General features: G+C 43.3%; 1 long non-coding RNA gene across 1 annotated transcript; it reads right to left on the bottom strand.

Annotated features, from left to right (window-relative positions):
- Positions 1–4,272: 4,272 nt before the first annotated feature.
- LOC120404777 lies at positions 4,273–14,814 on the bottom strand. The gene is made up of 4 exons (XR_005598175.1): positions 14,634–14,814; positions 14,361–14,518; positions 12,407–12,464; positions 4,273–6,108 (listed from the first exon to the last, which is right to left on the bottom strand). It is a non-coding gene; the product is annotated as an uncharacterized LOC120404777 (long non-coding RNA).
- Between the last annotated feature and the right edge of the window lie 8,703 nt (positions 14,815–23,517).

The following is a 23,517-nucleotide window of genomic DNA, read 5'->3' as shown; positions in this document are numbered from 1 at the left end:
TTCTAACACTTCCTGTAACAGTTGCCAGTGGAGAACGCAGCTTCTCCAAGCTGATGTTAATAAAAACACATCTACGCTCCACAATGACACAGGAGAGGCTGGTCGGCCTTGCAACCATCTCAATAGAGCATGAGCTGGCCCAGACTGTGGACCTTCAGGAAGCAGTTCAAATCTTTGCAACCAAGAAGGCAGGGAAAGCACCACTTTGATTATACAAACAGATAAAAATGCCAGTGTTTACTATGCAGATAAGAAAAGTTACATTTGCAGTTCAGGCGTTTGAAAGTTAAGTGTTACTTAAAATTTTTGAACAAGGCATTTTAAGTTATTAGTTCTCCTTTATTGGGGTAGGTAGCAGAGCAGTACCGTGAGAGGAGTAGAACAGGAAGAGGCAGAATTGAGACCTTTCAAAGTTTTGGCCCAAGCAAGGGAGCATGGGGGCGTCATTTGAGCTCCCCGCCTCAGGTGCGAAAATGTTGTGGGCCGGCCCTGGTGTATTGGGCCACTGGTTTGGTAGAGCAATTGAGTGATTTTTTTAAAATGTATCCAGCTCCATCTAATTGTCTCGGTTCTTGTATGGCCTTCTTCACTATGACATCTCCTAAGAACAAGAATCATCTTACAAAACTCTCTGTTCTTTCTCTGCCTGCAAGAATAGCGTCAAAATAGTTCTGGTTGAAAATTTTTTTGACGGAACAGTCGGAAACTGCTGTTTTGTCAAAATCAAAATGTTTTGCTGGAACATGTAGATTTCGACAAAATGTTTGATGGAAAATTTTCAAAATTAAGAAGGTTATTTGGTTTTGATTTTCTTGTTTTGTTCTATTGTTTAGTTTATTCCTTTCATGTTTAATATTATTTTATATTTATATATATATTCATATTATAATGCTGTGATGTTACCAAAATGTTTCAATAAGGCAATTTTGATGTTTTTGAATCAAAATATTTTGGAATTTCTGGTCCACAAAATATTTTGAGATCAACTCCTTGTACTGATCCAGGATGAAAACATTTTTCAAAATGTCAGAAATTTCCTGTAAGTAGGACAAATGCCATTTTCCGATCACCCCCACTTACATGGTAGATATACTTTCCCCTTCCTTCCCCTTCCCTTCCCTGCCCCAGTGACTGTACAGGGGAGTCACATCTTACGCGGGGGTTAGGTTCTGAAGTCAGCGTGTAAGGCGAAAATCGTGTATAGTCAAACGCTCATTGAGTGGAATGGCGGGCGGAATCACCCACACTACAGGTACAGTATTTAAATTATTTTTCTTTTTTTTTTGTTTTGCCAAGCGCGTATAGTTAAAATCGCTTAAGTTAAATGCGCCAATGATGCGACTCCACTGTACAATTGTGTGAAGAGCTTCTTGTGGGAAAGATAAAGTGAAGAGTTTCCTGGGAAATCTGCTGTGAAATCCAGACTCTGCTGACAAAATTATGATGCTTGTTGAATGTGAACAAAATTTTGCCAAAGCCAGTCTGCAGCATGTGTAAATGGGTGTCTCCCCATTGAAATCAATGCTGATTTAGACAGGCTGAGGATCTGGCTCCAAATATCTTGCAAAATTCATGAAATTGCAAGATTTTTAAAAAATGTTTCCATATTGAACATTTGCAGAGTGCAATCGGTTGTGAATTCTGGAACTACTCCCAGGATAACTGGCTCGTGTATATGACTCTAGTTTTAGTGGCTGCTGAGGCTACTATACAATGGCTGGCGATCTAAGAAAAGAGCACATAAAAAAACCAACAAAGAACCGCTTCCAGACTTTATTCTATTATTCACAATGGAGTAAGTACAAGACAAAAAGTACACAGCCCCATGTATGATTCATTGTAAAAAGGAAACACATTTTAGTCTGTGAGGCAGCGGTGAGATAGGCTACACCAAGGGAACAGAAATACAGAGATCTGATTTGCTGTTGCTCTATACTGGGGTCGGCAACCTTTCAGAAGTGGTGTGCTGAGTCTTCATTTATTCACTCTAATTTAAGGTTTCACGTCCCAGTAATACATTTTAACGTTTGTAGAAGGACTCTTTCTATAAGTCTATAATATATAACTAAACTATTGTTGGTATGTAAAGTAAACAAGGTTTTTTAAATGTTTAAGAAGCTTCATTTAAAATTGAATTAAAATGCAGAGCCCCCCGGACCGGTGGCCAGGATCCGGGCATTGTGAGTGCCACTGAAAATCAGCTCGTGTGCCGCCTTTGGCATCCATGCCATACGTTGCCTACCCATGCTGTATACCTTGCATAGCCATTTGCCCTGGTGCGATGTGGGTGTGAAACACTATCACATCAGGATAGCAGTGTTTCATGCCCCCTTCACACTGTCTGAGTGAGTGCACACTGTGCAAGGCAAAGGACAATCAGGCCACTGCATTATTCCCCTGGCTCTGACACAGATGAGCTGGTTCACCATGGGCAAGCCACTTAACTTCTCTGTCTTGGTGCCCTTTGTCCATAAATTTGGGATACTGATGCTTCCCCATCCCAGGGAAGTACCGAAGTGCTGTCTAAGTAGTGGGTATCATTAACAGTATCATAGCCCGCAGCTGGATGCAATTAGAATGAAGGGAAATAAACACTAATGATGATAGACATGGTGAGCAGAGCTCTAAGTACTAGGAAACCATGAGGAAACAGGAGAGGGATTATGACTCTTCTGTCCTTTGCCAAACCTCGCCCTCAGCAAGGCAATTTTTAACATGAGAGCATTCATCTGGCTCCATGCCAGCCTTGCTTGTGACACCTGCAGGGGCACCAGAAAGGGGGGGTCAGAAGGCCCACCATGGCCCTCCCACTTTTTACCAGCCCTAAGGGTGAGTGATGGGGGGAAGGGGGCAGAGAGGAGCAAGCAGGGGGTGGGATCTTGGGGGAAGAGGCAGCATGGGGGTGGGACTCGAGGAGAAGGAATGGTGCGGGGCAGAGGCTCAGGGCCATGGTTCAGGCGCCTGTGGCCCCTCCCCCCCACACTTTTATGGAACTTCCACCGCTCCGCGCCACCTGGTGTTGCACTATGGTCCTGTGAGATTCAAAATTCATCACAGGCTTGTCCTTTACTCCACCATCCTGCAAATGGATGCTGGGTTAGAGTATTGTCAGGGAGTGCCTGAAGGCATGAACAGAAAGAAGAAAGACAGTTCCATGGTTAGGGTGCTAGCCTGGCACTTGGGAGCCCCAATTCCCTGCTCTGCTACAGACTTCCTGTGTGACCTTGGGCAACTCACTTACCCTCTCTGTGCAAAAAAATAATAATCCCGCAGCAGTGACTCTCCGAGCCTTGGTCAACTAACTTGGACTTGCAGTGCTTGCACTACAAGGCTACACAGAGCAGTGTAGCCATTATTGCTCAGGATGACGCCTGGGCTCTGAGACCCTCCTCTCTTGCCAGGTATCAGAGCCTGGGCTCCAGCACAAGCAGGAACATCTACACTGATATTTTCAACCCTGAAGCATGAGCTCGAGTCAGTTGACCTGGGCTCTGAGAACTTGCTGGGGTGGGTATTTTTTTTGGGACGGTGTAGATGGACGCCGAGGCCTTGTCTACACTAAAGGGAAATCTCGATAGAGCTATGCAATTTGAGTTACGTGAATAGCATAACTCAAATCGACGTAGCTTAGATCTACTTATGGCAGGGTCCGCACTACGCGATGTTGATGGGAGACCCTCTCCCGTCGACTCCCCTTACTCGTCTCGATCCGGTGGAGTACAGGAGTTGACGGGAGAGCGATCGGCGGTCGATTTAGCAAGTCTTCACTAGACCCGCTAAATCGACTGCTGCTGCATCGATTGCCACTCGTGGATCCCCCGGTAAGTGTAGACAAGCCCTGAGAGTTTCCCATCTGTGAAATGAGGATAATAGCAGTGCTTTACCCTACAGGGAAGGTAAACACATTAAAGGTGGTGCAGTGCTCAGATGATCCGGTGATGAGAGCCACAGAAGTACTTTAGATAGAAAGTTTGCACTATTAAGCATGTCTTAGGCCTGGCAGATTTATTATTACATATATTAGAATATTGACTGAGAATCCAGGCCCAATGTGCTAGGTGCTGTACAGACACTTATTTAAAGGACAGTCCCTGCCCAAAGAACTTGATATCTAAGCTCTAACAAACATAAATGATCCCAGGATGCAGAACTCACAGGCAGATTGAATCCTATATATTTCCTGTAGGATGATCTTCCATAAACCAAGTTACAGGCAACCCTATATGAAAAGGCAGAAGACATTCAAACCTGGCCTGAGATTGCTCACCATGTCTGTCTCATGCATCATACAATTTATAATCCTCAGTAAGAACATCTCCCCAGCCCGCGGCTTCATTTTCTGTGCACAGCTACCCCAGCATTTTAATTGTCCCATAAATTTGATGGAAAAGATTTGATGCCGGCTGCTCTTAAAATGCCACATGTCTCGAGCGCTGCAGTTAATGAATGGCTCCCAACGATTCACATTTCAATCTATATGCAAATGTGTCCTCTGCTTGGCTCATGCTGGACTTTTCATCATGGTGTTACTGCTATCCAGGGAAGCCTCAGACTCGTAGATCACACAGGTACAAGACATAAATGGGAGAAGACTTAAATTATTCTGTATTTATGAGGCAGCAAATATAAGCTGTGGGCTTATGCTTTTGTTTTTAGAATACCATGACCACAAATCAGCCCCAGGAAGGCCTACAATAATGCTTGCTTTATTTTTTCCTCCCTGCTATCAAAATATACACAGCAGTCGATCACTTAAAGATACAAAGTCGAACACACATCATCCAATATCATCCAGGAACTGCATAATGCACGTCAGCTATGAGTGAAGATGATGACTGCTGAGCATGGCTTGGGGACGTTTATAAATGGATTGTGAGATTTGATATAGGTCTCTCCTACTTCCATCTCAGAGGAGGAAAGGGGATAAAAACGAGAGCACAGAACTATTCCTGCCTGTATAATATACAAACAGGAGTGGGCCAGGGAGATAGCATTTGGATAAGGATGAGGTGTAGATTGGGGTTTGAGGCTGAACCAGTGCTAATACATGGCTTATAGGCTGAAACTATGGCTCGCTTTCTATTCATGCCCATTTTCTGTTACCTATCCCCCAACCAACTATCTGCTTTTTTGTACGTCCAATCTGTGGGCTCTCTGCGCCACAGACTGTTTTCTTGTTAGTAATCAGTACAAGGGGGCCCCGGACTTTGATTTGGGGACCTATGTGCACAAAAGCTGTCGTCATGAGAGTTGGACCTCAAAGGCCAGAAACCTCTCCATAATGGTGAAACAGAATGAAGGGGAAAAAATCTTGTGGGATCAGATGTTCCGCATAGTCTAACCATCGTAGCACGAAATCCCATGGGAACTGCCTTTTTGTGCGATTTCAGCTACATCTGAAACATCAGCAAAAAAAACCCAACACGCTCTGGTTGGTTTTGGATCTGACCCAGAACCAAAACCACAGGGAGGAATCCAGAACCAGAGACCCCCTAACCTAGACTCACTGAAATGCAAAAGGCCTGGGAAAGGAGGATGTGTCCCATTTCTCCGTCCCAGATGTACCGAACTGAGATTGCATTGATTCGGTACTGACTGAAAGGAAAGAGTGGCGACAGCTGAATTACGCCACCTCTTCCTGAGGCATCTAGATGTTTCTTGGAGGCCTCCTAAGGAACACGGATATAGCTTCATCCTGCTTTTTTTGTAACACCTGACAGGACCACGGCACCAGAGGGCATGGGAGCAAGTTACTTATAACAGGAAACTAGTGATCAGCAGGTAAAAGGAGTGTCCTACGGTAGGAGATATCCACTGACGTATCATTGTCTACTGGAGACAATATTGGAATCTGATGTGTGAACGGTCCTTGATGATAAGCTGAAAACTCCAATCTGCCTCTGTTTCACTAATCCATTTTATGCCAAAAGCCAGGGATGAGAACACCACTCAATCACAGACCCCTGGCTTTGGTATGCATATGTAGGGCAAAGGGGAAGAGGTTGATGTAGCTGGCTCGTCAAGGAAGGACAACCTGGTGGAGAATCTGTAGCCATGTTGTTAGAGTCTATTTAGTAGGTGGCCAGTACAAAATTCCTGGCCTAGTTCCTGTGTACAAAAGAAGAGGGGGTGAGAGAGATCAACATTTAAGGCCCTGTGCTGTCCTTTATGCTTAAAACAGTGTGAGATAGGAGCACAGGCCTCTCAAAACATAGGGCTCTTGAAGAAAGGCCCAGATTTCCAGGGCTTAGCTCTCTGCCTGGATTTCCATCTATATAACTGAAAGCAGAATCTCTCCATTTAAATCTTAAGTGCCTATCACCCTGGTAACCAATGACCATGCAACAATTAAAGGCACAGCACTGTGTGCGTGCCCTATGTGGATGTTTTCTCACAGCCTCCCTTGGTTCTGGCATGTGTACTTGATTTCCTGTGTCTGATCAGCTTGGTTTTTTGCTTTCTTCTTTCCTTCTCCTTCAATCTTCCTTACTGCAAACTGGGGCCAGCACTAGGAGAAGGCCTTAACGAAGAAGAGCAGCTTCTACTTAGCTCTGAACAGTCAGAAAACAAGGGCATGATGAGTAGGTTCAACTCCATTGACATCAAAGAGGGTGGCAGAGGCTTACATCAGGCCTGAATTTGGTCCTGGGGAAAGAAAAATACCTCTCATGGGAGAGCGCTGATTTTGTTGCATGTGTGGGTTTTTTAATATGTTTGTTTGTTTGTTGGTGCGGCACAAGAATGGGAGTTAAATGGTCTCTGGACACAGCTCCATGGTGTGATAGTCTATAGGTCAGCTGAGTCCTTTGGGATGATTAGGTAATACTCTCAATGCAAGGCAATGCTCTGGGAGTTAACCACTTACCACTACATAGGGTATGTATGTGTGTGTTGTGTACGCTCGCATCTCTTTGGTTTTATTTCCAGATCTAAAAATGTAACTGCTTGAACCGAAACAGTAAACACTGAGGATGAGTCACTGATGTTCTGTGCAGCCAGACAAGCTCATTAGGTTACCAGACAAAAATCTGGGAAGTCCCCGCTCTTTTTTCCCCCTTTGTATACCAAAAAGGAGTTGCCAGGACCAATTTGCCAGTGACTAAAGCTGATAAGTGGGGCTGCCAGCAGGCTCTGCTGAAGAACAATATTTCCTTTTCTTCTAATTTGCTGAGTGGAAGGCATAGAGAGCTACATATAAGCCCAATGCAGTTTCTCCTCATTGCTCAGAGCTACTTCTTCCCAACGAGAACTCAGGTCTCAAGGATCAGTTCCTCCAAGAAAGATCTAAGAATGGGCCTGTTTCTTACCTATATCAGATGTGCACCAATGTAATTCCTTGATTCACACTAGTGTAAGTCAGAGGAGAATCAGGCCGTTAAAATGAAAGGAGCTATGCTGACTGACACCAGCTGGGGATATGGCCTCTGAGACTTTTTGTGCATTGAAGAGCGGGGAGGGAATGCATGGGGGGAGTGGGAGAGGGAATGCCATACACAAGTTGTCTGCATTCAAGGAAAACACACACACACGGGAGAAAGAACTCTGAAAAGCAGAAAGGTCCAAACACTAACTTTTCAAGGAGCATCAAGACGTGCACAGGTATATTTCTAAAAATCTTTGATCGCACCCAACTTATTTCAGAGGGGCAGCTGTGTTAGTCTGTATCCGCAGAAAGAACAGGAGTACTTGTGGCACCTTAGAGACTAACAAATTTATGTGGGCATAAGCTTTCATGGGCTACAGCCCACTTCATCGGATGCATAGACTGGAACATACAGCAAGAAGATATTTATACTTATTCTTGCTGGCAATAAGCAACCATCCGTAACCTGCAACTCTTCAGAGCACGGTATTAAAATAGAAACTGTTCAGATGTAAACCATTGGCCAGAACCTCAGCTGGTGTAAACTGACATACCTCCCCTAACTTCAGTGGAGCTGCACCAATTTACATCAGGCTGAGGATCCGGCCCCATACATGTAACAATAAAGATGCGTGCTCATGTTACCAATGCCCTTTTAGCTTATCACAGTGGAGAGGATTTAAACTATTTGTGGGTTTTATTGTACTTCACTTATAATAATCAGTAAAAATCTAAAGAAGTCAGTTTCCCTGTGTCTCTAGTCAATTACACACTGTCAGGTTCTCAAGTGTTATGTTTAGGTTTCAAGAACTTCAGAGAGAATGTCAATAAAATGGTTCTCCACATTTTTTGTGGAGGTTCTCTTGAAAAAAATTAATCTGAGAAATGTTAGATTTTTGAAAACAAAGTTTAAATGATTTTTTTTGTTTCCCATTGAAAAAAATGAAAAAAATTTCAACAAAACAAAAATTTCTGTTTTTTTTTTCAAAAAAGATCATTTTTTGTAAACAAAAAATTTCAGCAAAAAACATTCAACCAGCTCTAATTTCTTTTCCTAAGGAGCCAAATTCCGTATTCATTTATTGCACCCACTCCTTGACAATGGAGAGATTTGCTTAAAGAAGGACTAAATAATAAGCGAATAAGGATTTCAGGCTTTTTTTTTTTTAAATCTTATTTTTTGATCTCTATCTACTTTACAGTAACACTTGAACTGAATGGAAGCTTTACGAAGACTTATACCAGAGCAGGCAGTGGGACTGTTAATTATTTATATGCTAGAGATTTTGTAAGGTTTGCCATAGGCTGATGGTATTTGAATTATTAAATGATCATAGAATCATATAATTGTAGGCTTCAAGAGGTCATCTAGTCCAGTTCCCTGCACTCAAGGCAGGACAAAGTATTATCTAGACCATCCCTGACAAGTGTTTGTCTAACCTGCTCTTAATAATCGCCAATAATGGAAATTCTACAACCTCCCTAGGCAATTTATTCCACTGCTTAACCACCCTGACAGGAAGCTTTTCCTAATGTCCAACCTAAATTGCCACCACAGGAGGATTCCCCAGTCCACTCCAAGGCCACTTTAAATCTGCTTTGTACCACTGGAGAAGCACAGAGTGAATGGGACTGAAGATCTGGCTCACTATGGATCCCAGAGTAAACTCTGATACAGTCTGAATTCTTCTGTACAATGACTATGTGTGTTTCTATCAATATACGACCACAAAAGCTTTCAGCATCACAGTTTGAAGCAGGGATATTCTAATCTGAAATGCGCTGTTCTTTAAAATTGGCATCCAGTGTTGTTTTTATTTCCGCTGTCATTTTCCTGAGTGTCACTAATAAATCAGTCAAAGGCAAGTTTGCAACATTTTATGCTGATGAAAAAAGAAATTAATCCCTTATCTAATCTAGTGAGACGCAGTTTGTTTATCTCATGGCCGATGCTCTCGGCAGCTCAGTGCAAAACTGCTGGCTATATTTCTGCTGCTCCATTTGATCTTAGGTGTTCCTGACAAGCCAATTTTAGAAATACCTAGTCAATAATGACAGGTTTCAGAGTGGTAGCCGTGTTAGTCTGTATCAGCAAAAACAATGAGGAGTCCTTGTGGCACCTTAGAGACTAACAAATTTATTTGGGCATAAGCTTTTGTGGGCTAAAACCCACTTCATCAGATGCATGGAATGAAAAATACAGTAAGCAGTATATACACATACACACAGCACATGAAAAGATGGGAGTTGCCTACCAAGTGGGGGGTCAGTGCTAACAAGGCCTATTCAATTAAGGTGGAAGTGGCCTATTCTCAACAGTTGACAAGAAGGGGTGAATATCAAGAGAGGGAAAATTACTTTTGTAGTGCTAACTAGGTCAATGCAATCAAGGTGGACGTCAGCCATTTCCAACAGTTGATAAGAAGGTGTAAGTATCAGCAAAGGGAAAATTACATTTTGTAGTGACCCATCCACTCCCAGTCTTTATTCAAGCCGAATTTGATGGTATCCAGTTTGTAAATTAATTCCACTTCTGCAGTTTCTAGCTTTAAGTCTGTTTTTGAATTTTTTTGTTGAAGAATTGCCAGTTTTAAGTCTGTTATTGAGTGTCCAGGAAGACTGAAGTGCTCTCCTACTGGTTTTTGAACATTACAGTTCTTCATGTCTGATTTGTGTCTCCATTTATTCTTTTGCCTAGAGATTGTCCGGTTTGGCCAGTGTACATGGCAGAGGGGCATTGCTGGCACATGATGGCATATATCACATTGGTAGATGTGCAGGTGAACGAGCCCCTGATGGTGTGGCTGATGGTGTCCCTTGAATAGATATGCGGACAGAGTTGGCAACAGGATTTGTTGCAGGGATTGATTCCTGGGTTAGTGTTTTTGTTGTGTGGTGTGTAGTTGCTGGTGACTATTTGCTTCAAGTTAGGGGGCTGTCTGTAAGCGAGGACTGGCCTATCTCCCAAGGTCTGTGAGAGTGAGGGATCGTCCTTCAGAATAGGTTGCAGATCCTTGATGATGCACTGGAGAGGTATTAGATGGAGGCTGTAGGTGACTGCTAGTGACGTTCTGTTATTTTCTTTGTTGGGCCTGTCCTGTAATAGGTGACTTCTGGGTACCATTCTGGATGTGCTGTAGTCATGAATAGGTTGGAATATGAACGAGAGACTGCTAGGTAACTCTCTGACACCACATTCTACAGACCATTACCCTCTGATCCCACTGAGGGTTACCAAAAGAAACCACCATCTGCTCAAAAAACTCCCTGAAGAAGCACAGGAACAAATCTACACAGACGCACCTCTACAGCCCTGACCAGGGGTATTCTTTCTGCTACTCAAGATCCATAAACCTGGGAATCCTGGACACTCCATCATCTCAGGCATTGGCACCCTGTCAGCAGGATTGTCTGGCTATGTGGACTCTCTCCTCAGGCCCTATGCTACCAGCACTCCCAGCTATCTTCAAGACACCACTGACTTCCTGAGGAAACTACAATCCATTGGTGATCTTCCAGAAAACACCATCCTAGCCACTATAGATGTAGAAGCCCTCTACACCAACATTCCACACAAAGATGGACTACAAGCCGTCAGGAACGGTATCCCCAATAATATCATGGCAGACCTGGTGGCTGAACTTTGTGACTTTGTCCTCGCCCACAACTGTTTCAGATTTGGGGACAATATATACCTTCAAGTCAGCGGCACTGCTATAGGTACTCGCATGGCCCCACAGTATGCCAACATCTTTATGGCTGACTTAGAACAACACTTCCTCAGCTCTCATCCCCTAGTACCCCTACTCTACTTGCGCCACATTGGTGACATCTTCATCATCTGGACCCATGGAAAAGAAGCCCTTGAGGAATTCCACCAGGATTTCAACAATTTCCACCCCACCATCAACCTCAGCCTGGACCAGTCCACACAAGAGATCCACTTCCTAGACATTACAGTGCAAATAAGCGATGGTCACATAAACACCACCCTATACGAGAAACCCACTTACCACTATACTTACCTACATGCCTCCAGCTTTCATCCAGACCACATCACACGATCCATTGTCTACAGCCAAGCTCTAAGATACAACCTCATTTGCTCCAATCCCTCAGACAGAGACAAACACCTACAGGATCTCTATCAAGCGTTCTTATAACTACAATACCCACCTGGTGAAGTGAAGAAACAGATTGACAGATCCAGAAGGGTACCCAGTAGTCACCTACTACAGGACAGTTAGCCCATGAAAGCTTATGTCCAAATAAATGTGTTACCCTCTAAGGTGCCACAAGGACTCCTCATTGTTTTTTCTAGTCAATAGTGTCCAGCGTGCCAGATTCTGCTCTTGATTACACTGGTGTAAAGAGACTTCACTGGAATCCCTCCACATGGCCACCTGGATAAGGGCTTGATTCTACAAGGCACTGAGCGTCCTGCTGCTAATCCAGATAGAGCACATGCTTTGCTGGGGCAGGGCCAGAGTGACACTGGAACAATTCACGTGCTGAAAGTTAAACACGTGCTTCAGTGCTTTGCCCAATGAGAGGGCAACTTTCAGGGTCACGTCCTAAATGAGAGCAGATTTTGACAGTCTCTATGTCAGGAACTTTGCTGATTTTTTTTAAAGACACCCATGATTCCACTATACACAGCTAAAGCAGAACTTCAGTGAAAATCAAGATCAAATATAAAATGGATTATCCCTTGAAGAAAGACTGTTTTAAAAATGTCCATATCAAACATCTGCAAGCAGCTCTCACCATGCATCCCTGTTTGGCCCCGGACAAGAAAATAGAAGGAGTGCATTACGTGAGGTAAAACTCTTTCCAGTTAATCTGGGCTATACAGTGCAATGATTTCCACTAAGCCAATCAAGGACTCAGGCTAATGGGCACAAGATGTGTATCTTTCGACTGTCCCTTATAAAGGGATAGACTAGGCTAAAAATAACCCAACCCCAAAACAGGCCTTCTGTTAGCTAACAAAGTGACATTTTAAAATGAGCAGCTCTAAAGTACAGGGCACAACTATCTTACCTGGCGTAGAATGACCATGGCTCCTACGTAAACACATCAGCAATTGCCTCTAGGAGCCCTGAAACAGAAAAGAAATTGAACATTGAGATGATTGACAAATTCCCTCCCTCACAGCCTGATCTCAGGAATGGTGTGATGGTTTAAGAGATATAACTCTTCAAAGGTGGGCTTTGGGAGACTTACAAACAATAGATGGGACTGTAAAGCTAATGGCTTTATACCCTTAGTTCTAGACAGCAAAAGATAAGCCTCTAATACATCCACATTAATACCGACACATTGCTGAGTTAGACAAGCTGGCCTCCTAGGGTGATAAGAACAGACTCTTTTTGTTGATCTTTTTTGCAGGACATTTAAATATTTGTAAACTGAATCTTCTAAAGTTAGCCAAAGAATAACTGAATAAAGATATTATGTTTTATAATTTATTTGAATGGGGCCCTGTCATGCAAGCTGCTACCAAACCAGTAGGAGAAAGAGAATCCCAACCCCATAAAGCCCACAGCAGTCAGGCCAAGGTGAGGGCTGCCTTAAAGTTTTCCACTGAAACAGTTTTTCAATGAAAGCAGCAAAGAATCCTGTGGCACCTTATAGACTAACAGACGTTTTGCAGCATGAGCTTTCGTGAGTGAATCCCCCCTTCGTCGGATGCAAGACGAATGGAAATTTGCATTTTTGGCTAAAAATACTTTGCAAAAATTGTTTGCTTTCCTTAGAAAATATTGACTTTTTGTTGTAAAAACAAACAGCTGAAAACCAAAACTTTTAATTCAGAAATGTCAAGATATTTCTTCATGATATTTTTGATCAAGATGAAATGTTTTAACACTCCTGAATCAAAATATTTTATTTTGGGTCAGCTTGACATGAAACCATATCCTCCTGAGACATCACAGTGCCTTGAGGGAGACTGCTGAGCTGACACGTCCAAGAGCTACTGCAGTTGCTCATGTGTACTCTAAACCACCTGCTGAAAGAAAGGATGGTCTAGTGGTTAGGGTGATAGCAGTGGACTTAGGAGCTCTGGGTTCAATTCCTTGCTCTACCACAGACTTCCTGTGTGATCTTAAGGAGATCTCTCAGACCCATCTGTAAAATGGAAATAATAGCGCTTTCCTACTTCACAGAGGCATTGTTAGGAGAAATACATAGAAATAATAAAGTGTTCAGATACTGTTGTGATTGGAATTGTGTAAATACTCAATTTTTTTTATATGGAACGGCTGCCATATGAGGAGAAATTAGTAAAACTGGAACATTTCAGCTCGGAAAAGAGACGACTAAGTGGGGATATGATAGAAGTCTATAAAATCATGACTGGTGTGGAGAAAGTAAATAAGGAAGTGTCATTTACTCCTTCCCATAACACAAGAATTAGGGGCCACCAAATGAAATTAATTGGCAGAAAGTTAAAAAAAAAAAGGAAGTATTTTTTCACACAACGCACAGTCAATCTGTGGAACTCCTTGCCAGAGGAAGTTGTGAAGGCCAAGACTATAATAGGATTCAAAAGAGAACTAGATAAATTCCTGGAGGTTCAGTCCACCATCAATAGCTATTAGCCAGGATGGGCAGGAATGGTGTCCCCAGCCTCTCTTTTCCAGAAACTGGGAATGGTTGACAGGGGCCAGATCACTTGATGATTACCGGTTCTGTTCATTCCCTCTGAAGCACCTGGCATTGGCCACTGTCGGAAGACAGGATACTGGGCTAGATGGACCTTTGGTCTTACCCAGTATGGCCGTTCTTATGTTTTAGAGAAAGAGTTCTACTACTTCGACCAAGCAATTCAGGGCAACTCTAAAGAGTTTAAACAAAAGGCCTCTGTGCCTAACTATGTCATAGGCAGCAGTCAAATCCAAGAAGATGGCTCCCGTCTTTAGATTTTTTGAAAACCATTTTTGATAAAGGTGGTCAAGGCCAATACCGTTCAATGTGTACATCAATGACCTACCAGCTACACTCTTGCGCAAGTTTATCTATGCTGATAACACCAAGCTCACGCCTTCTCAGAAACTGACATGATCTTGAATGAAGAAGCTCCTGGCAGACTACTGCAGTCAACGGTGCCTGCAGCCGAGCTTTTCTAAGACCATTTCCAGTGTATTCCATCTGCACAATGCAAGCGCAAGCCACAAGTTAAACATTTTCCTTAATGGCCAACACCTGCAGCATGATCCAAACCCATTTTTCCTTTGCTGTGACATTAGATGGGTCATTAACGTACCACAACCACTTGAGAAAGACGGCAGCCAAAGTTAGCACTCAGAACAACCTGCTAAGAAAACTGGCTGGCTCAACCTGGGGTGCAAGTGCCCAGACACTTAGATCATCAGCCCTTGCCCTCTGATATTCAACAGCAGAGTACTGTGTTCCTGTCTGGTGTCACTCGTCTCACACGAAGCTGGTCTATGTAGACCTTAACAAAGCTATGTGTATTGTTACCGGAATTTTATGGGCAACTCTGTTACCATGGCTACTGATACTTGGTAACATAGCTCCGCCCCTTATTCACCGTGAAAAGTCCTCTGTCAAGTTGCTGGCTAAGATTTGTGAGAATAGCGACCTGCCATTGTACGCAGACCTCTTCTACCACCCACCAGCTCACCTGTCTTCTAGACGCTCTTTATGGTCACTTATGCCACCACAGGACATGATGGTGGAATCTGGTTGGCGCAATGAGTGGTCAATAACTACAGTCATTAATCACTCTCTCATCACAGACCCAACCATCTGTCCACCAGATTTTTATTTCCAAGGCACCTGTGGTCATTGCTGAAGCGGTTTGGAACAGGACAGGGCAACTGTATGGCCAATCTCTTTAAATGGAGTTTTTCTAATGACCCAGGATGCAGCTATGGTCAACTTTAGACTATGTCACATTTTCTTGTTGAGTGCTCACTGACTTATTTTGATGGCGGGCTACCGGCTCTCCACCTGGCTGATGATGACACCATTACGGTAAATGGCTGGGTACATTGCGCATATGCCGATAATGATCCTCACGGTGCCTAATGGAAGCTGTAGTTTGAGTACCTCATGCCCCCATTCTCCTTATGGGCAGGGCTCACTGGTTAGACTACATCTCCCATGATGCACCACAGCCATATGACACACCGAGAGGGGTCAACAACAGGGGATATCATGGTGCGTCATGGGAGACGTAGTTTGGCCAGGGAACCTGTACCCCCAGGGAGAAGGGGGCATGTGGTGCATGAACTACAACTCCCATGAGGAACTGAAGAAGTGCAGGCAGACACCGTTTAATCTGAAATTGACACAAAACATTTCAATTTGGTTTGTCAAACCAAACTATTTTAATTCAGGGCAATCTGATCCAAACCCAAACATTTTATTTAAATTTTCTTCATGGAAACTTTCAGTTTTCAGATGAAATTTTTCAGCATTTTAATTTTTCCAGCCATTTTCCAGGAAAGTTTTAGACAATAATAATATTTTGTTTTCTTTTCCAACTAGCTGTGATCAAGGATACAGCAACTAGTGGTGGGGGATTCAGCCTTAAAAAAGTAAGGTATATACTGTTGTATGTGGGTTTCTTAATATAATTTTCTCTGGATACATAAAACAATCATTCTGCATCTACAGCAATCATCACACAACTAAAATAAGAAGTTCAGTTAGGTCTTGTCTGCACTGCGATTAGCACCAATTTTAGTCATTGGCGGTAGCAATCTATGAAGTTTAACGATCCTAGTATAGACAAAGAAAGCTGCCATTTGAACACGTGGAGTTTGAAACTAAGGTTAACTCAAATTATATATATCATGGTTTTCACATTCATAGGTTTAAAAAAACCTGAAGGGACCATTATGATCATCTAGTCTGACCTCCAACATAACACAGGCCACAAAATTTCACCCAGTAACTCCTGCACAAAACCCATAATTTCTGATTGAGCTAAAGTGTATCTTTTAGAAAGACAACCAGTCTGGAGTTAAAGACTTCAAGTGACAGAGAATTCCTATGTAATTTGTCCCAGTGGTTAATTACCCTTACTGTTAAAAGTTTGTGCCTTATTTCTAGTCTCAATTTGTTTAGTTTCAGCTTCTAGCCACTGGATTTTGTTATACTTTTGTCTGCTAGATTAGATTAAAGAGCCCTCTACTACCAGAAATATTTTCCCTCTATAGACCATGATCAAGTCCCCTTTTAACCATATGTTGATAAACTAAGAAAAAGTACAGAGAAGAGCAACAAAAATTATTATGAGCATGGAACAGCTTCCATATGAGGAGAGATTTTTTAAAAAAAGGGAAAAGGGGGACTGTTCAGCTTGGAAAAGACACAACAGAAGGGGAAATGATAAGAGGTCTATAAAATCATGAATGGTGAGGAGAAAGTGAATACGGATTTAATGAACTATGGGGTCATGGGGCGAAATTAATAGGCAGCAGGTTTAAAACAAACATAAGAAAGCACTTCTTCACACAATGCACAGTCAACCTGGGGGACTCAATACCAGAGGATGTTGTGAAGGCCAAAAGTATAACACGGTTCAAAAAAGAATTAAATCAGTTCATGGAGGACAGGTCCATCAATGGCGATTAGCCAAGATGGTAAGGGACTCAACCCCAGGCTCAGATTGCTAGAAGGTGGGACTGATGCATCACTTGGTAAATTGCCCTGTTCTGTTCACTCCCTCTGAAGCATCCGGCACAAGCCACTCTCGGAAGATAGGATACTGGGCTATGTGGACCATTAGTCTGACCCAGTATGGACGTTCTTATGTTCTTATTCAGCTTGTTTGGTCATTTGACCTCAAATCATTGTGATAGCTCTGTAGTGAGCCCTTTCCAATATGTCAAAGATTTTTTAAAGAGCGGGCACTAGTTTTCCCTGTCTACATTTGGAGTTTGCACTGATGCCTGGCTAACTATGGCTGAAATCCCCAATATAGACCAAGCCACAGACCAGATCCAGTGGGTGCCCTTATGAAGTTTCTCCTTGTTCAAAAGCTTTTTAAACAGTTTTGACCATTATGCTCATAGGAAATGTCTTTCAAACCAGTAAGAGCTTTAAATCCATAGACATTTTAGGCCCAGTTTTCAGGTTTATACTTGGCATAAGAGCCAATGGAGTGGAATAGGACACCTTACACATCCCTAATTCTGGGATTCAGGGAGGACTAGTTCAGCCCACCGCATGATCTGGAACAGTTGTATCCGGCTGCCAACAGCCAACCCATATTTGGGGCTGAAGATCTGGTCCTTTAATTGCAACTCATTCTGCTTTAAGGGATGCTGGGCTGGATTTATTAACAGCAGATAGATATTGTGCCATTCCTTAAGCATTAATGCAGGGCACTTCCCGGGCATTAATGAACCCTATGAGCAGCTGGCATTCTAAGAGCAGCTAAGGGATCCCAGATGCCTTCAGAAAATGATTGCAGCCAAAATAATCACAAATATGAACAGACAGTGGAAAAATCCATAATTGGAGGCATTTTTGTAATCAGTCAGGCCAGTTTCAGTTGTGTACAGAGCAGCTCAAGAGAGCTATGATGGGAGGCAGTGCGGTCCTGGCTCTGCCACTTGCTTGCTGTGAGACTTTGGACAAGGCAGTTGGCTTTTCTGTGCCTCAGTTTCCCCATCCATAAAATGAGGATAATGACATTCATGTCTCTTGAATGGCTAAGTTCCACAGATGAAAAGTGCTACATAGGATGATTATTGCCCCGCTCATTAACCAGTCAGATTGCCTGCATTATCTTGCCTCATCACACCATGCTTATTGTTACATGATAAGGGTCTGTCACAGTGCCGACAGAGACACAGCCTTAGGGGTATAAGCAACAGGTTCGGAACACGTTTTCCAGAACACCCCTAGATCCAGGGGCTCGGAGCTCAGTAAAATTGCTACAGTCTTTCATCCCTTCCAAAGCAGACAAAGTGAGTCCCATGCAGGTCACTCTGCGATGTCCTTTCAGATGATACCATACACAGAGATTCTGCTTGTTGCTACATTTGGTGTCCCCCATCCCCATTGTCCTTGGCCAAAAATTCTGCTGCTCCCACTCGTATGCAGCGTACTCCAAGATAGCTGGCTTATGTATGTAGGGCCCGACTGTGCCTCCTACAATGAGAGCACCTGAGTGGGGAGGGGCAGGAACACTTGTGGGCTACCTGGTGGGGGCGGGGAGTGGGGAAATGATTGGGATCGCACTGCCCAAACCCCACGTGGATAAAGAATTTGTCAATACACAAACCCATCCAGGGGGAGGCGCCATGTCTATGCCCTGGCTCCTTGCCTCTTGTTGCCCTGTCTCAGTTCATTGATAATGCCACTTACTCCAGCTCCATGGAGCCCAGGACCACCGAGCCCAGCTGTCTTCAAGAAGCCCTGTCAGATTCATCTCCGTGCCCAGGTCTTTCCATAAATCCCAGCTCAATTTCCCTGATCATCTCCTGGCAGCGTCCTCCTCATCGCTACGCTTTTAGAATCCTGGTGTGGCGTGGGGAGAATCAGACACTGATTTCTTGCTCCTGAAGGGAAATATTGACTGAGGCTCAGTTAAGCTTGGTGTGCATTCAAAACAGGAAGCCAATAGGCCAGATCCACTCCTGCAGAGTGGAGTTGGGGTGGGGGGGGTTCGAAATTACACAGCCGCCCCCCAGCAGGAAGGATGCAGAGTACAAAGCCAAGGTCTGCTCCATTCACCAACTTTTGAATGTTACCAGGTAGCTGGAGTGCTAATGGCACACAAATGTCCAGATTTATTGATAAATGGCCTGTAGGCAGACAACAGGGCAAGGTGCTGCTTAGCAAGAAGTGCCAGTGAGCTACAGAGAGAGAGGTTTTGTAATCAGCACTACAATTGTTTGCTGGGGTAGGCAAGTAGATATGCAACTCACTGATTTGTTACAATTCCTTTGGGACAGGTGTCTCCTACACACCTCTTGGAGGCGGGATAAAACAGGGAGGCTGAGGAGTGAGGAGTTGATTCTGCATTGCCTTGCACCTTGTGCAGTTATTTGCAGCCGGACACAGTGGGTGTACAGAGGCTAGGTAGTGTTATAAAATCCACTTTGTAGGGGTGTAAATGATCACACAAGGGGAATGGCTATGGTGATCAGGCCGTGAACAAGTACTGGGACTGGATTACTATATGTCAGCCTGACACTGATCCGAGGCAAGATAACGGAGCAGCTGATGAAAGGAGGGGGGTGTAATTAATGCAAATCATTATGGAAAATAGATCCTGTCAAACTACACTGATATCTTTTATGAGATTACAAGTTTGGTTGATTATGTCAACACTATTACCTTCAAGAAATCTAAGTATATAAAGGCATCCGACTTGGTACCACACAACATTTTGATTAAAAAACTAGAACAGTGTGAACTTAACCTGGCACACATTAAATATAATCATAGACTTTAAGGTCAGAAGGGACCATTATGATCATCTAGTCTGACCTGCACAATGCAGGCCACAGAATCTCACCCACCCACTCCTGTATCAAACCTGTGTCTGAGCCATAGAAGTCCTCAAATCATGGTTTAAAGACTTCAAGGTGCAGAGAATCTTCCAGCAAGTGATCCATACCCCACGCTGCAGAGGAAGGCTAACTGATAGGTCTCAAAGTGTTAATTGTAAATAGGAAGTTGTCATCGAGTGGGTGTGTTTCTAGTGGGGTCCCACAGGAATCAGTTCCTGGCTCTACTCTATTTAAGATGTTTAATCAATGACCAAGAAGAAAACGTAGAATCTTCACTTATAAAGTCCACAGATGACATAAAAATTGGAGGAGTGGTAAGTAACAAAGAGTACAGGGAACTGATTCAGAGCGATCTGGGTCACTTGGTACACGGGTGCAAGCAAACAATATGTGTTTTAATATGACTAAATGTAAATGTCTACATCCAGAACAAAGACTGTTGGCCACACTTACAGGATGGGGGACTCTATCCTGGGAAGCAGTGGCTCTGAAAAAGATTTGGGGGTTGTGGTGGAAAATCAGCTGAACATGAGCTCCCAGTGTGATGCTGGTCAAAAGAGCTAATGCGATCCTTGGATGCATAAACAGGAGAATCTCGAGTAGGAGCAGAGAGGTTATTTTACCTCTATATTCGGCACTTGTGCAAATGCTGGAATCCTGCGTTCACTTCTGGTGTCCACAGTTCAGGAAGGATGCTGATAAATTGGAGAGGGACCAGAGAAAAGCTCTGAAAGTGATTAAAGGATTAGAAACCTGCCTTATAGCGATAGACTCAAGGAGCTCAATCTATTTAGCTTAACAAAGAGAAGGTTAAAAGGTGATGATTACAGTCTGTAAGTATCTACACGGGGAGCAAATATTTCATAATGGACTCTTCAATCTACCAGACAAAGATATAACATGATCCAATGACTGGAAGTTTAAGATAGACAAATTCAGACTGGAAATAAGGGGTACTTTTTTTTAATAGTGAGAGTAATTAACCGTTGGAACAATTTACCAATTGTTGGTGAATTCTGCAACACTGATGATTTTGAAATCAAGATTGGATGTTTTTCTAGAAGTTCTGCTGTAGGAATTACTTTGGGGCAGTTCTGTGGCCTGTGCTATATGGGAGGTCAAACTAGCTACCCTCTTGGCTTGGAATCTGTTCTCTCAAGCCCTAGGTCAAGACAGAGGCACATTAGCAGGGCCACGCTGAGACACTCAGACTGCCAGTGCCCATACGGAACCTATTCTTTGCCCTTTAGTCTCCAAGGCTGACAACTTGGCATCTTTCACCAGCACTAAATCCTCTCATCTGTCTGCAGCTGAAAAATATGTTTCCAGGGACCAAGGAGTGATCAGTCCTTTGATATATGGACTCTCCATTGGTTTGAGTCTCCACCTCCTTGCACCTTGTGGTCATGTACATGTGTCAACCTATTGATACCTTCACTGACCCAGTGCTCCTTGCACTCATTTATATTGCAGCCGCCAGGGGGGTGGGAGAAGAGAGAAGGGGAGGCTACTCCAATGACTCTTCAGCTGAGTTAGACTCGAGAGTGACAGCTGGGCACGTCTACCTTATTGGTTCTTAAAACATAGTGGCCGACTAAAAACCAGCAGGGCTGTACCGCAAGTAAGGAAAACATAAGAAACATGGACAAAGCTCTTACACTGGGTGTGAAAAGCATGGGTTTTCTACTGTAATCTCTCTCCGCTGGCACTCTCTGAAATCAGCTCATGAAAGACAGATGGAGAACAATCACCTGACAGGCCATACTGCTTCTGGAATCACTCCAGCGAGCTAATTCTCAGGAGCACATGCTAATTAACCACTGGCTAGGAGGAATTCCAGTCTTTAATTCTAAGCACAAATTCTATTCTTCTCTCTTGAAGCTTCAAGTTTCAACTAATTTCTCATCTAAAAATGAATTTGAAGAATACGATTATCTTAAGGAGGAGCTGCATTTTCATACAAGGGCATTCACTAAAAGCATAATTGTACCTAATATAGCACAGCATACAGAACATCCTCTGACCTAACAAGCTGTGAATGGTCAATCAGCATATTCACCATCTTAGATATAGCCCCAAAATGGTCTAGCAGAGAGAGATTAAATACACTGATGCTCTCTGCACATTATCACACTCACCCAGTATCCTCAAAAGGAGAGGTTGGGTTGTGGTTAGAGGGTTTCCAATGTATTTTTACTGTTTACCTGAGAAACAGTAGGACATTAGGACCTCAGGTTTCAGAGTAGCAGCCTTGTTAGTCTGTATCCGCAAAAAGAACAGGAGTACTTGTGGCACCTTAGAGACTAACAAATTTATTTGAGCATAAGCTTTCGTGGGCTACAGCCCACTTCATCGGATGCATGTAGTGGAGAATACAGTAGGAAGATATATATATATATATATATATATATACACACACACACACACACACACAGAACATGAAACAATGGGTGTTACCATACACACTATAAGGAGAGTGATCAGTTAAGGTGATCAGTTAGGACTTCAGCATTACGAACACCTCGGGAATCGAGGTTGTTAGTAACTCTGCAATGTCCGTAAGGCTGAACAAAACGTTATGGTTCTTCTTTCAAAAATGTACAACTGAACATTGATTTAATACAGCTTTGAAACTTTACTACGCAGAAGAAAAATGCTGCCTTCCCTTTTATTGTTTTAGTAGTTTATGTTTAACACAGTACTATACTGTATTTGCCTTTTTTTTTTCCCCCTTTGGTCTCTGCTGCTGCCTGAGCGTGTACTTCCAGCTCCAACTGAGGGGCGTAGTTGATTGGTCAGTTTGTAACTCTGAGGTTCTACTGTATGTATAAGGAGCCTGATCTACACCAAGTCAGTGGTGAGTTTTGCCACTGACTTTAATAGGAGCAGGATTAGGCTCAGGAAGCATAACAATGGCCCTTGAAGGGACTGTAGGCTGATCTCCTGCATATCACAGGTCAGTAATATTCACCCTGTCACTCTTCCATAGAGGAGTAACTTATGTTTGACTAAACCAGATGTTCTCAAACTGGGAGTCAGGACCCCTCAGGGGGTCACAAAGTAATTACATGGGGGGTCGTGAGCTCTCAGCCCCCACCCATATTAAAAAGTGTTTTTAATTCATAAGGAGGGGTTGCACTCAGAGGCTTGCTATGTGAAAGGGGTCTCCAGTACAAAAGTTTGAGAACCACTGGACTAAACCATACCTTCCAGAAAGGTGGCCTTGATCTGAAGACACCAAGAGATGGAAAATCCTTCACTTTCTTTGGTAGTTTGTTCCAAAGGATGATCACGCTCACTGTTAATAATTGTGCTTTATTTCTAATTTGAATTTACCTAGCTTCAGCTTTCAGGCATTGGTTCTTGTTAAGCCTCTTTCTGCTAGATTAAAGAGGTCTTGAGTATCCAGTATTTCCTCCCCAGGAAATACTGACACACTAATCAAGTCAGCTCTCAGGCCTGGTTTACACTGTAGTCAGGTCAACCCACACCCTGCCCTGAGCGATATAATTAAGCTAACCCCTGGTGTAGACAGCTCTAGGACGTAGTTACTGCCTCCTGGGGAGGTGGATTACCTACAGAGAACCCCTCGTATTGACATAAGTAGTGTCTACACTAAAGTGCATGTTGTATCAAGCAGGCAAGGTACTA

Source organism: Mauremys reevesii, linkage group 1, assembly GCF_016161935.1.
Source record: "Mauremys reevesii isolate NIE-2019 linkage group 1, ASM1616193v1, whole genome shotgun sequence".
In the NCBI taxonomy this organism is placed as follows: Eukaryota; Metazoa; Chordata; order Testudines; family Geoemydidae; genus Mauremys; species Mauremys reevesii.
Note: the sequence above shows the minus strand (reverse complement) of the source record. Positions and strands in the feature narration are given on the sequence as shown.